The sequence below is a fragment of the Ptychodera flava genome, chromosome 8, assembly GCF_041260155.1.
Source record: "Ptychodera flava strain L36383 chromosome 8, AS_Pfla_20210202, whole genome shotgun sequence".
NCBI lineage: Eukaryota > Metazoa > Hemichordata > Enteropneusta > Ptychoderidae > Ptychodera > Ptychodera flava.
The window spans coordinates 30,592,842-30,602,759 of record NC_091935.1 but is presented as its reverse complement, the minus strand read 5'-3'; the positions used below and the strand labels follow the sequence as shown (position 1 = coordinate 30,602,759).

Below are 9,918 nucleotides of genomic sequence, written 5' to 3'. Positions count from 1 at the left end.
AAACTGATTTCTTTATTCTTTACTAAAAGTTTGAAAAAACAGGAAGTGTACTCTTGTCTTATTTATACCTGATACTTAACAGGTCGCATATCAATTGTAAAATCAAAACATTATTTCTTTAACATAAACGATTGAATACAGGACAGAGAGCGTAAAATCATCACAAGTCTTGGGGACCACCTTGAGGTCAAAAAGACACTTTTGGGGTCAAACTGATTTTCTTTATTCAATACCAAAAGTTGGACAAAATCAAAGAAGTGTAAGGCTTACTATAGTTTTATTAATACCTGATACTTCACAGGTCGCATGTTACATTTTTCAAGTCAACACATTCTTTCTTTAACATAAACGATGTTGAATACAGCAGAGAGACCGTAAAATCATCAAAAGCTTTCGGGGACCACTTTGAAGTCAAAAGGACACTTTTGGAGTCAAACTGATTTTCTTTAAGCAATACTAAAAGTTGACAAAATCCAAGGAAGTGTACTATAGTCCTATTAATAACTGATACTTCATAGGTCACATGTTACATTTTCAAGTTAGAACATTGCTTCAATTACGCAAAAGAAGTTGAATAAAGCAGACAGAGTGTACAATCATTCGATTTTCCCGGGGACCACTTTGAAGTCAAAAGGACACTTTTGGAGTCAAATTGATTTTCTTTATTCAATACTAAAAGTTGACAAAAATCCAAGGAAGTGTACTATAGTCCTATTAATAACTGATACTTCATAGGTCACATGTTACAATTTTCAAGTTAGAACATTGCTTCAATTACGCAAAAGAAGTTGAATAAAGCAGACAGAGTGTACAATGATTCGATTTTCCCGGGGACCACTTTGAAGTCAAAAGGACACTTTTGGAGTCAAACTGATTTTCTTTATGCAATACTAAAAGTTGACAAATATCCAAGGAAGTGTGCTATAGTCCTACTAATACCTGATACTTCACAGGTCGCATGTTCCGTTTTTCAAGTTAGAACATTGCTTCAATTACGCAAAAGAAGTTGAATAAAGCAGACAGAGTGTACAATGATTCGATTTTCCCGGGGACCACTTTGAAGTCAAAAGGACACTTTTGGAGCCAAACTGATTTTGCTTATGCAATATTAAAAGTTGGACAAAAAAAGAAGTGTACTATAGTTTTATTAATACTTGATACTTCACAGGTCGCATGTTACATTTTTCAAGTCAACACATTCTTTCTTTAACATAAACGATGTTGAATACAGCAGAGAGACCGTAAAATCATCCCAAGTTTTCGGGGACCACTTTGAAGTCAAAAGGACACTTTTGGAGTCGAACTGATTTTCTATATGCAATACTAAAAGTTGACAAATATCCAAGGAAGTGTGCTACAATCCTACTAATACCTGATACTTCACAGGTCGCATGTTCCATTTTTCAAGTTAGAACATTGCTTCAATTACGCAGAAGAAGTTGAATAAAGCAGACAGAGTGTACAATCATTCGATTTTCCCGGGGACCACTTTGAAGTCAAAAGGACACTTTTGGAGCCAAACTGATTTTGCTTATGCAATATTAAAAGTTGGACAAAAAAAGAAGTGTACTATAGTTTTATTAATACTTGATACTTCACAGGTCGCATGTTACATTTTTCAAGTCAACACATTCTTTCTTTAACATAAACGATGTTGAATACAGCAGAGAGACCGTAAAATCATCCCAAGTTTTCGGGGACCACTTTGAAGTCAAAAGGATACTTTTGGAGTCAAACTGATTTTCTATATGCAATACTAAAAGTTGACAAAAATCCAAGGAAGTGTGCTATAGTCCTACTAATACTTGATACCTCATAGGTCGCATGTTACATTTTTCAAGTCAACACATTCTGTCTTTAACTTAAACGATGTGGAATACAGCAGAGAGACCGTAAAATCATCCCAAGTTTTCGGGGACCACTTTGAAGTCAAAAGGACACTTTTGGAGTCAAATTGATTTTCTTTATTAAATACTAAAAGTTGACAAAAATCCAAGGAAGTGTACTATAGTCCTATTAATAACTGATACTTCATAGGTCACATGTTACAATTTTCAAGTTAGAACATTGCTTCAATTACGCAAAAGAAGTTGAATAAAGCAGACAGAGTGTACAATCATTCGATTTTCCCGGGGACCACTTTGAAGTCAAAAGGACACTTTTGGAGTCAAATTGATTTTCTTTATTCAATACTAAAAGTTGACAAAAATCCAAGGAAGTGTACTATAGTCCTATTAATAACTGATACTTCATAGGTCACATGTTACAATTTTCAAGTTAGAACATTGCTTCAATTACGCAAAAGAAGTTGAATAAAGCAGACAGAGTGTACAATCATTCGATTTTCCCGGGGACCACTTTGAAGTCAAAAGGACACTTTTGGAGTCAAATTGATTTTCTTTATTCAATACTAAAAGTTGACAAAAATCCAAGGAAGTGTACTGTAGTCCTATTAATAACTGATACTTCATAGGTCACATGTTACAATTTTCAAGTTAGAACATTGCTTCAATTACGCAAAAGAAGTTGAATAAAGCAGACAGAGTGTACAATCATTCGATTTTCCCGGGGACCACTTTGAAGTCAAAAGGACACTTTTGGAGTCAAACTGATTTTCTTTATGCAATACTAAAAGTTGACAAATATCCAAGGAAGTGTGCTATAGTCCTACTAATACCTGATACTTCACAGGTCGCATGTTCCGTTTTTCAAGTTAGAACATTGCTTCAATTACGCAAAAGAAGTTGAATAAAGCAGACAGAGTGTACAATGATTCGATTTTCCCGGGGACCACTTTGAAGTCAAAAGGACACTTTTGGAGCCAAACTGATTTTGCTTATGCAATATTAAAAGTTGGACAAAAAAAAAGAAGTGTACTATAGTTTTATTAATACTTGATACTTCACAGGTCGCATGTTACATTTTTCAAGTCAACACATTCTTTCTTTAACATAAACGATGTTGAATACAGCAGAGAGACCGTAAAATCATCCCAAGTTTTCGGGGACCACTTTGAAGTCAAAAGGACACTTTTGGAGTCGAACTGATTTTCTATATGCAATACTAAAAGTTGACAAAAATCCAAGGAAGTGTACTATAGGCCTATTATACCTGATACTTCACAGCTGGCATGTTACATTTTCAAGTCAACAATTCTTTTTATTTACCTTAAAAGAAGCTGAACATAGCAGATGGAGCGTATAATCAAGTGGAATTTCCGTGGACACCTTTACGGACATTTTGGTTTCATATGTATTTTTTCAATACAATACAAATTGTGTGTGATAAATCAGTAGAAATGTAGAATAATCCTACAAGTAACTCTGTCTTTAACTCAATCTCATACACACATACAAATGGACGTTGAGCATTATTTAGCCAAAAAAATCTTTACTTAACTGTACATAAATTTTAACAGTAGAGTAAAGCACAAGAGCAGTTTTTCTCTATAAAGTAAAATAACTACTTTCAATAACCGGAAAAATGAGATAAAGGGCATCAATTTCACAAAAATAAAAGCAAATTACCTAAAGGCCAATACATTCCTGTTGTGCTATGTAGAGAATAGCTTTTTGTGACACATATGTTTATGAAGATAGATACTTTGATAGCACATTTCAAAAAATGTCAAAAACGCTGCATTACCACTAATACAAAATTGAAAATATTATTATAATTTGAACATCACAGTAAGATTATCCCTGAGAACAAATCAACCAGTGGTATGAGATGAGTAGTGTTTAGAGAAAGAGATTTTTCGATCAATAATGGAAAACATAGCATCAATGACACTTGGCTCTCATTTGACTTGATGAGGCAGGCCACAGTGTGTACACTTAACTATGTTTACCCTTGGCAACATGCATACAAACTTTCATAGCCATTGGAAGAGGGATTTCAGAGAAAATGATTTTTGACCAAATATGGGAAAAGTTGCGTAAAAATGCCTATATGAAAATATTCACCAAAAATTTGAAGACACTCAACTGAGGTTGCCTCTAGATACATTAAAAACAAATTTCAAACCAATCAAAACATTTACTTCAAAGAAAATTATTTTTTGACCAAAATATTGCCACAAAATGCAAAAAAAACCCCAAAAACACAAAGATGAAAATTTCACCACAATTTAAGAAATCATATAGAAAACAACTCTAGAGTCAAGAGTATTAAGTTTCAAAGCAATCTAACAAGAAATTTGAGAGAAAAATATTTTTTGACCAAAAATTGGAAAAATTGCCCCAAAATACAAAATTGCAGATTTCATCATATATTCAAGAATCATATTTAGTTCATCTGTAGGAACCTGTATACCAATACCAAATATCAAAGCTGTCAGATGGGCGGTTTTGATGAAATAAAGTTTTGACCAAAAATGACAAAAAAATTCCTTAAAAGTACAGATTTGCACATTTCATTACAATTTGAACAAATCTAAGTTGGGTTATCCCAAGGGACCTATATACAAAATAACAAAGCTGTCTGACCAGCGATTATGACGAAGATTTTTTACCAAAAATGCCTTTTTGGCGCTAATTTGCATATTTTCAACAATATCAAAAAATACTGTCAAGGACAGTGTGCTCACATTCGGTTTGAATTGGTAAATTCAAGAAATATTTAAACCAGAAAAACAAGAATGACAAAAGCAAATAAGGTCTGCAACTTAGGTACTCTGGAGGTCGTCTTTGGGAATATCATCTTCTATAGCAACGGGACAAGCAGATCCTACATACAGAAAGCGATGTCAACAAAAAATAGCGTCAATGACACTGTAGCTCCCATCCTGGACTATTTAGTGTTTGTTCTCTGGTCAGATATTTGAACATGTTTGAAAGGGATAAAGTGCATGAAGTGAAAATACTTAAATGTAATGTACTGGAGACAGTGAAATATGTTTAATGTATTTATTCAGAATATAAAATGGAAAAAATACAGAATTAGAAATATCGAATACTGTGATACAACCATTAACTCAACAAGTCATTGACAATGACATAGTCCCCACTTGTAATAGGAGTATTAGTCTTGATGGGGCAGGGAAATGTGGTCACTAAGAAGTATCACTGGAGTGTACCGGTATATGTTGAGATCTATGGGCACATAGGTCTATGTCGTTGTTCCAAATTTGAAACACATGAGGCATGTCTAAGTTATAGTTCTATACCGGGAAAAAAGATCAGACCTCTAGCAGTATTGGCCAGCCAAGAATTACATATGCGCATAATAAATGAGGTACAAGATGTGACATCTCAAGGTCTAATATCCTATCAAAATTGGAGGGTATAGAACTTGTGGTTACTGAGATATGCATATATATGTATAATCAAGGTCAAAGGTCATCGAGGTCACATGACATTTTGAAAAAAAAACTACATTGCTAATTAATCCCTATATGCCAAAAAATCAGACCCCTAGCTCTATTCGCTTGCCCAGAATTAGATGTGTGCATAATTAATGACGTAAAGTGTGTGTTGTCATAAGGTCTCCCATCCTACTAAATACAAGGACATAGCACTTGTGGTTACTTATTTATTGACATAAACATATATTTTAGGTAAAAGGTCATCGAGGTCACATGACATTTGGTCAAAAATTTCTCTCCTATAGTTATCCCTATATACCAAAAATCAGACATCCAGCTCTATTAGCTTGCTCAGAATGAGATATGTGCATAATTAATGAGGTACAGTATGTGGTGTCATAAGGTGTCCAATCATACCAAATATGAAGGGTGTAGCACTTGTGGTTACTGAGTTATGGACAAATATGTATAATCAAGGTCAAAGGTCACCGAGGTCACATGACATTTTGTCAAAAAAATTGTATTGCTAAGTTATCCCTATATACCAAAAATCAGACCTCTAGCTCTATTGGCTCGCTCAAAATTAGATATGCACATAATTAATGGGGTACAATTTGTGGCGTCATAAGGTGTCCTATCATACCATATATGAAAGGTTTAGCACTTGTGGTTACTGAGTTATGGACAAATATGTATATTTGACGTCAAAGGTCACCAAGGTCAGGTGACATTTTGTCAAAGAGTCTGAGATATCTGCGTGATTGGATGGGTGAACGGATGGACTCACGGACGGATATGTCCCAATCTATAAGCCCCCTGGACTTTATCTGTGGGGACTAAAAACTGTGTCACTGCATCCTTTTTGCAATATGAATACGATGAGAAACTAAATTTTTATTTTTCTTGGCCTTATACATGGGAGTCTATGGAGAGCTGCCTTATACATGGGAGTCTATGGAGGTGTAAACTAAAAAGTCCTCTAAGACGGCCAAATTTGATCACATTGTGAAACAAATTGACGTGCATCTGTATGAGGTAGGGTACTATCCTTGTACCAAGTTTGAACAAAATCGCTCCAGGCGTCTCTGAGATATCTGTGTGAATGGACGGACGGACACACGCACGGACGGATGGACGCACGGACATGACCAAACCTATAAGTCCCCCTGGACGGTGTCCTTGGGGACTAATAATCATATGACAGGAAAATAAAAATTACAACAAATAGTTGGCATTCGTGTGTTGTGCATTAAGTAAATGGCATCATGCTGTTGTTTCTGGTATGATCATGGTGTGTATGTGCGGGGAAATACTGTTTTTTTTTTACTTTTCTGTTGGGCGCCAATTTTTGAGTACGTCACCAGTTTATTATTCAGCCTGTTAAAACGTGTAGGCATGGTCCAAATCAGCAAGCAGTGATAACTCTGATCTTTCCACATCATTTCCAAGAACTCTGTTATCTGGAGAGATTAAAATTGAAAAATTTATTACCAGTAAGCAAATCAATCCAGTCATCATTATCAGAAGATAAAATGTATGCAAATTAAATATAATCTCTTTTTGGTATTTATATACACACCAAATATGAGCTAAAAACTGACTCAAAGCAGGTCTGTTCATTATAAGCACATATGTAAAATTATGACTACGGTAAGTATTGAAATGGAGACATAACAAAATACATAAATGAGTACACTATAGGTGTAACCGTAAAGACTCAAATTGTGTGCTGAACACACATGAGGCTGAGATTGGGGATTTGGCTCAGCTGTTTTATCTATGGCTTCTGCGCAAGGTGACTGGTGCTATACGTTGTGAGTTCAAATCCGACTGAAACAACAATATATTACAAAAGTGTAGGGACACAAATTCCATGAGCACAATCATATTGTATTCAGTTTAGATTGACAGCTTGAATTTACAGCTAGACATCAGTTAAGACTGATGACACAGTCCTTGACGTAAAAGAACTTTGTCATTCAAAGTCACTGAAATGTACATTGTACCAATGATGTGAAATGACCTAAGTTACAATGAAAACAATGTCAAGGCATGTAGAGTACGAACTCAACACATAGAAACTAGACAATATGGCTGCCTCAAAGTGCTAAATTTGCTTTCCTGTGCGTGCATGATACAGCCTTGGGGCTTAGTGGGCCAGGGTCGGGTGTTGGAGTATATTTCTATTCTTTCAAGTATCATCATAAATTCCTGACAAACTCTGTTTAAAACCCTTTCCCCAAAATACCACGGACAGGTAAAAAAATCTAAGTTGGCAAAGAGCAGTCGGGGGGGGGGGGGGGGGGGGGGGTCACTTCTATTACTTGCCAATATGTATATGCGCCGCCCAATGGGGTGGGTATTTCAGCAATTTGGTCCAAATGGGGGGTGGGGGGGTCAATTCCACTGTAAACCATGGTCTAAAATGGGGTTGAAGTTTGAGTGCCACACAAGAACAAATTTCAACAGTCTGTTCCTATCTCGCTAGCAGGGTTCTGAGCTGCACTCAATAAGCATGGATATCTTTTCTGTGGCAGGGGAACCATTACAGAGACCCCCTGGCTGAAAGTAAATATGGACTTTGTTTTAAAACATTGTCACTGATTTGTCAGAACTCTACATATGGCAGATTTTTGCCCACACCCAAACAAAGTGGCTCTACTGCTCCTAGTATTATTCAGGTCGACCATGGCCATATGAAGTAGTATTGCTTTACAGACAAACAGCGAGGTTTGTTGTGAATTGTAATTTTAAAAAAAAAACACCACTCACACTGTAACTGCAGATGACTGATAATTTGCAGAAGCTGGACCAAAATTTGGTGAGAGTGAAAGGCATTTTCTTTCACAAAATTTGTTAGTATTTCCTCATGATTTTTCGGAATTATGGCTTGGCCAGCAACAAAATAGCTCTAAACGCAGTATAAGCTTACAGTGGTAGGCTTTGCCGGGGCAAATACTTGCTTTTTCCGTTTTAAAAATGTTGACGTTACGACTGTTGACCTGGGTCAAAGGTCAAAAAGGTCTAAAATGGGGTCCTAAAACCACGAGATTTTAGGTCTAAAATGGGCCCTGGGTTTTATACCTGCGGCCGCACACCCCTACCACTTCTCTGAACAAGTACTCCCCCTCCCCCGAGAGAGGTACAGCAGTTTTAGCTCTGCGGAAACACACAGCATCGTACGCAGGGCCATCATTCATTGTGCGATGTTTCTGTGTACTGTAAGTTCACAGTGTAATTTGATTTTGGACGAAGACAATCAGCACTCGCACACAGGCGTTCTGTTTACTGGATAGTTTGTATAAGTGTAGTTTATGTTACGTTCCGATGTTCTGTTCCGTAAAAGTCTACGGAACAGAACGTCGGAACCATGGTCGGAACGTAGCATAAAACAAACTACCCAGTATAGCTCTGCTGCATGGCCATGGCAGGGCTGTGTGTTAGCGGCGCGGCGTTATACGACCTCCCAACACATGTGGTGGGAGGCCGTATAACGCCGGTAACACACAGCCCTGCCATGCAGAGCTACCCAGTAAACAGAACGCCTGTATGCGAGTATGAAATATAACGTCAAGCAACAAGATTGAAATTAATGACTGTTTGAGCTGGTACTCACTCAGTAAACTGCTAGGCCATATGGACCGCATATCCGTACAGTGATCGGTGGGTCGCGGTCGCTGGTCTCGTGTCGTATGCAGCGCAATCGATCTCCCATGATGCTAATATGAGACACCCTAACCAGGTGAAAAAATTGGACACGCAGTTTGGGCTGGTTTGGCATGTAAAATGCATCGGAATTTTGAAAAAGTAATAAAAGTGAGCGCATATATCAAAAGGACCAAAATAACAGATTAGTATTGGCAATGTTACAAAGTTTAACAACTTTATGCAAATATAGGAATGGAAAAATCCCTGGACTGCGTAAATTTCAGTTCAATTACAACTACGGGGACCACTTTGAAGTCAGGGACCACTTAGAGGTCTTCACACACGTTTGCTGCCTCATATTTGGGAGTTATCAACAAAATAAAGCAAAATATTTCGAGGTCTACTTCTTAAGTGTTCAACAACTTTACCAAGACTACCATAACCTTGAACCCACGCCTCGAATTCTTTGACTGTTGAATTTTATCCGATTCGCGTCAATGAAAACAAGAGAGGGGTATGTATGGCTTGTGGGTCCAAAAGGATTCAGCGTCACTAATCTCGCGGCTTTTCCCTCTTGTCTACACAGTTTTACCAATAATATATATATATATTATATATGTTATATATATTATATATATATATATATATATATATATATATATATATATATATATATTGCTCAGTTATTTTATGGAACGTTTTGATAAAAGAAAAATTCAAAACAATAAAACAATTACATCATGATCAATAAACAAGATTGTGAAAACCGAGGATTGCATTTAACATCAAATCAGAAACAGGAGGCAAACAAACCTGGTTCACTTTAATATTCCAAATATATTGCTCAGTTATCAAACGGAAAGAAATCACAAGTACTTCTAATTTCGGTTTGTCTCAATCTTAATCCTGCCTTTAATGTTTATCCGGGAAAGAAATTTAAGATTGAATGAACGATTTCAAGGTTT

General features: G+C 36.5%; 1 long non-coding RNA gene across 1 annotated transcript; it reads right to left on the bottom strand.

The window, feature by feature from the left end:
* Positions 1–4,893: 4,893 nt before the first annotated feature.
* LOC139139038 (uncharacterized) lies at positions 4,894–9,044 on the bottom strand. The gene is made up of 2 exons (XR_011553712.1): positions 8,922–9,044; positions 4,894–6,765 (listed from the first exon to the last, which is right to left on the bottom strand). It is a non-coding gene; the product is annotated as an uncharacterized lncRNA (long non-coding RNA).
* Positions 9,045–9,918: the final 874 nt, after the last annotated feature.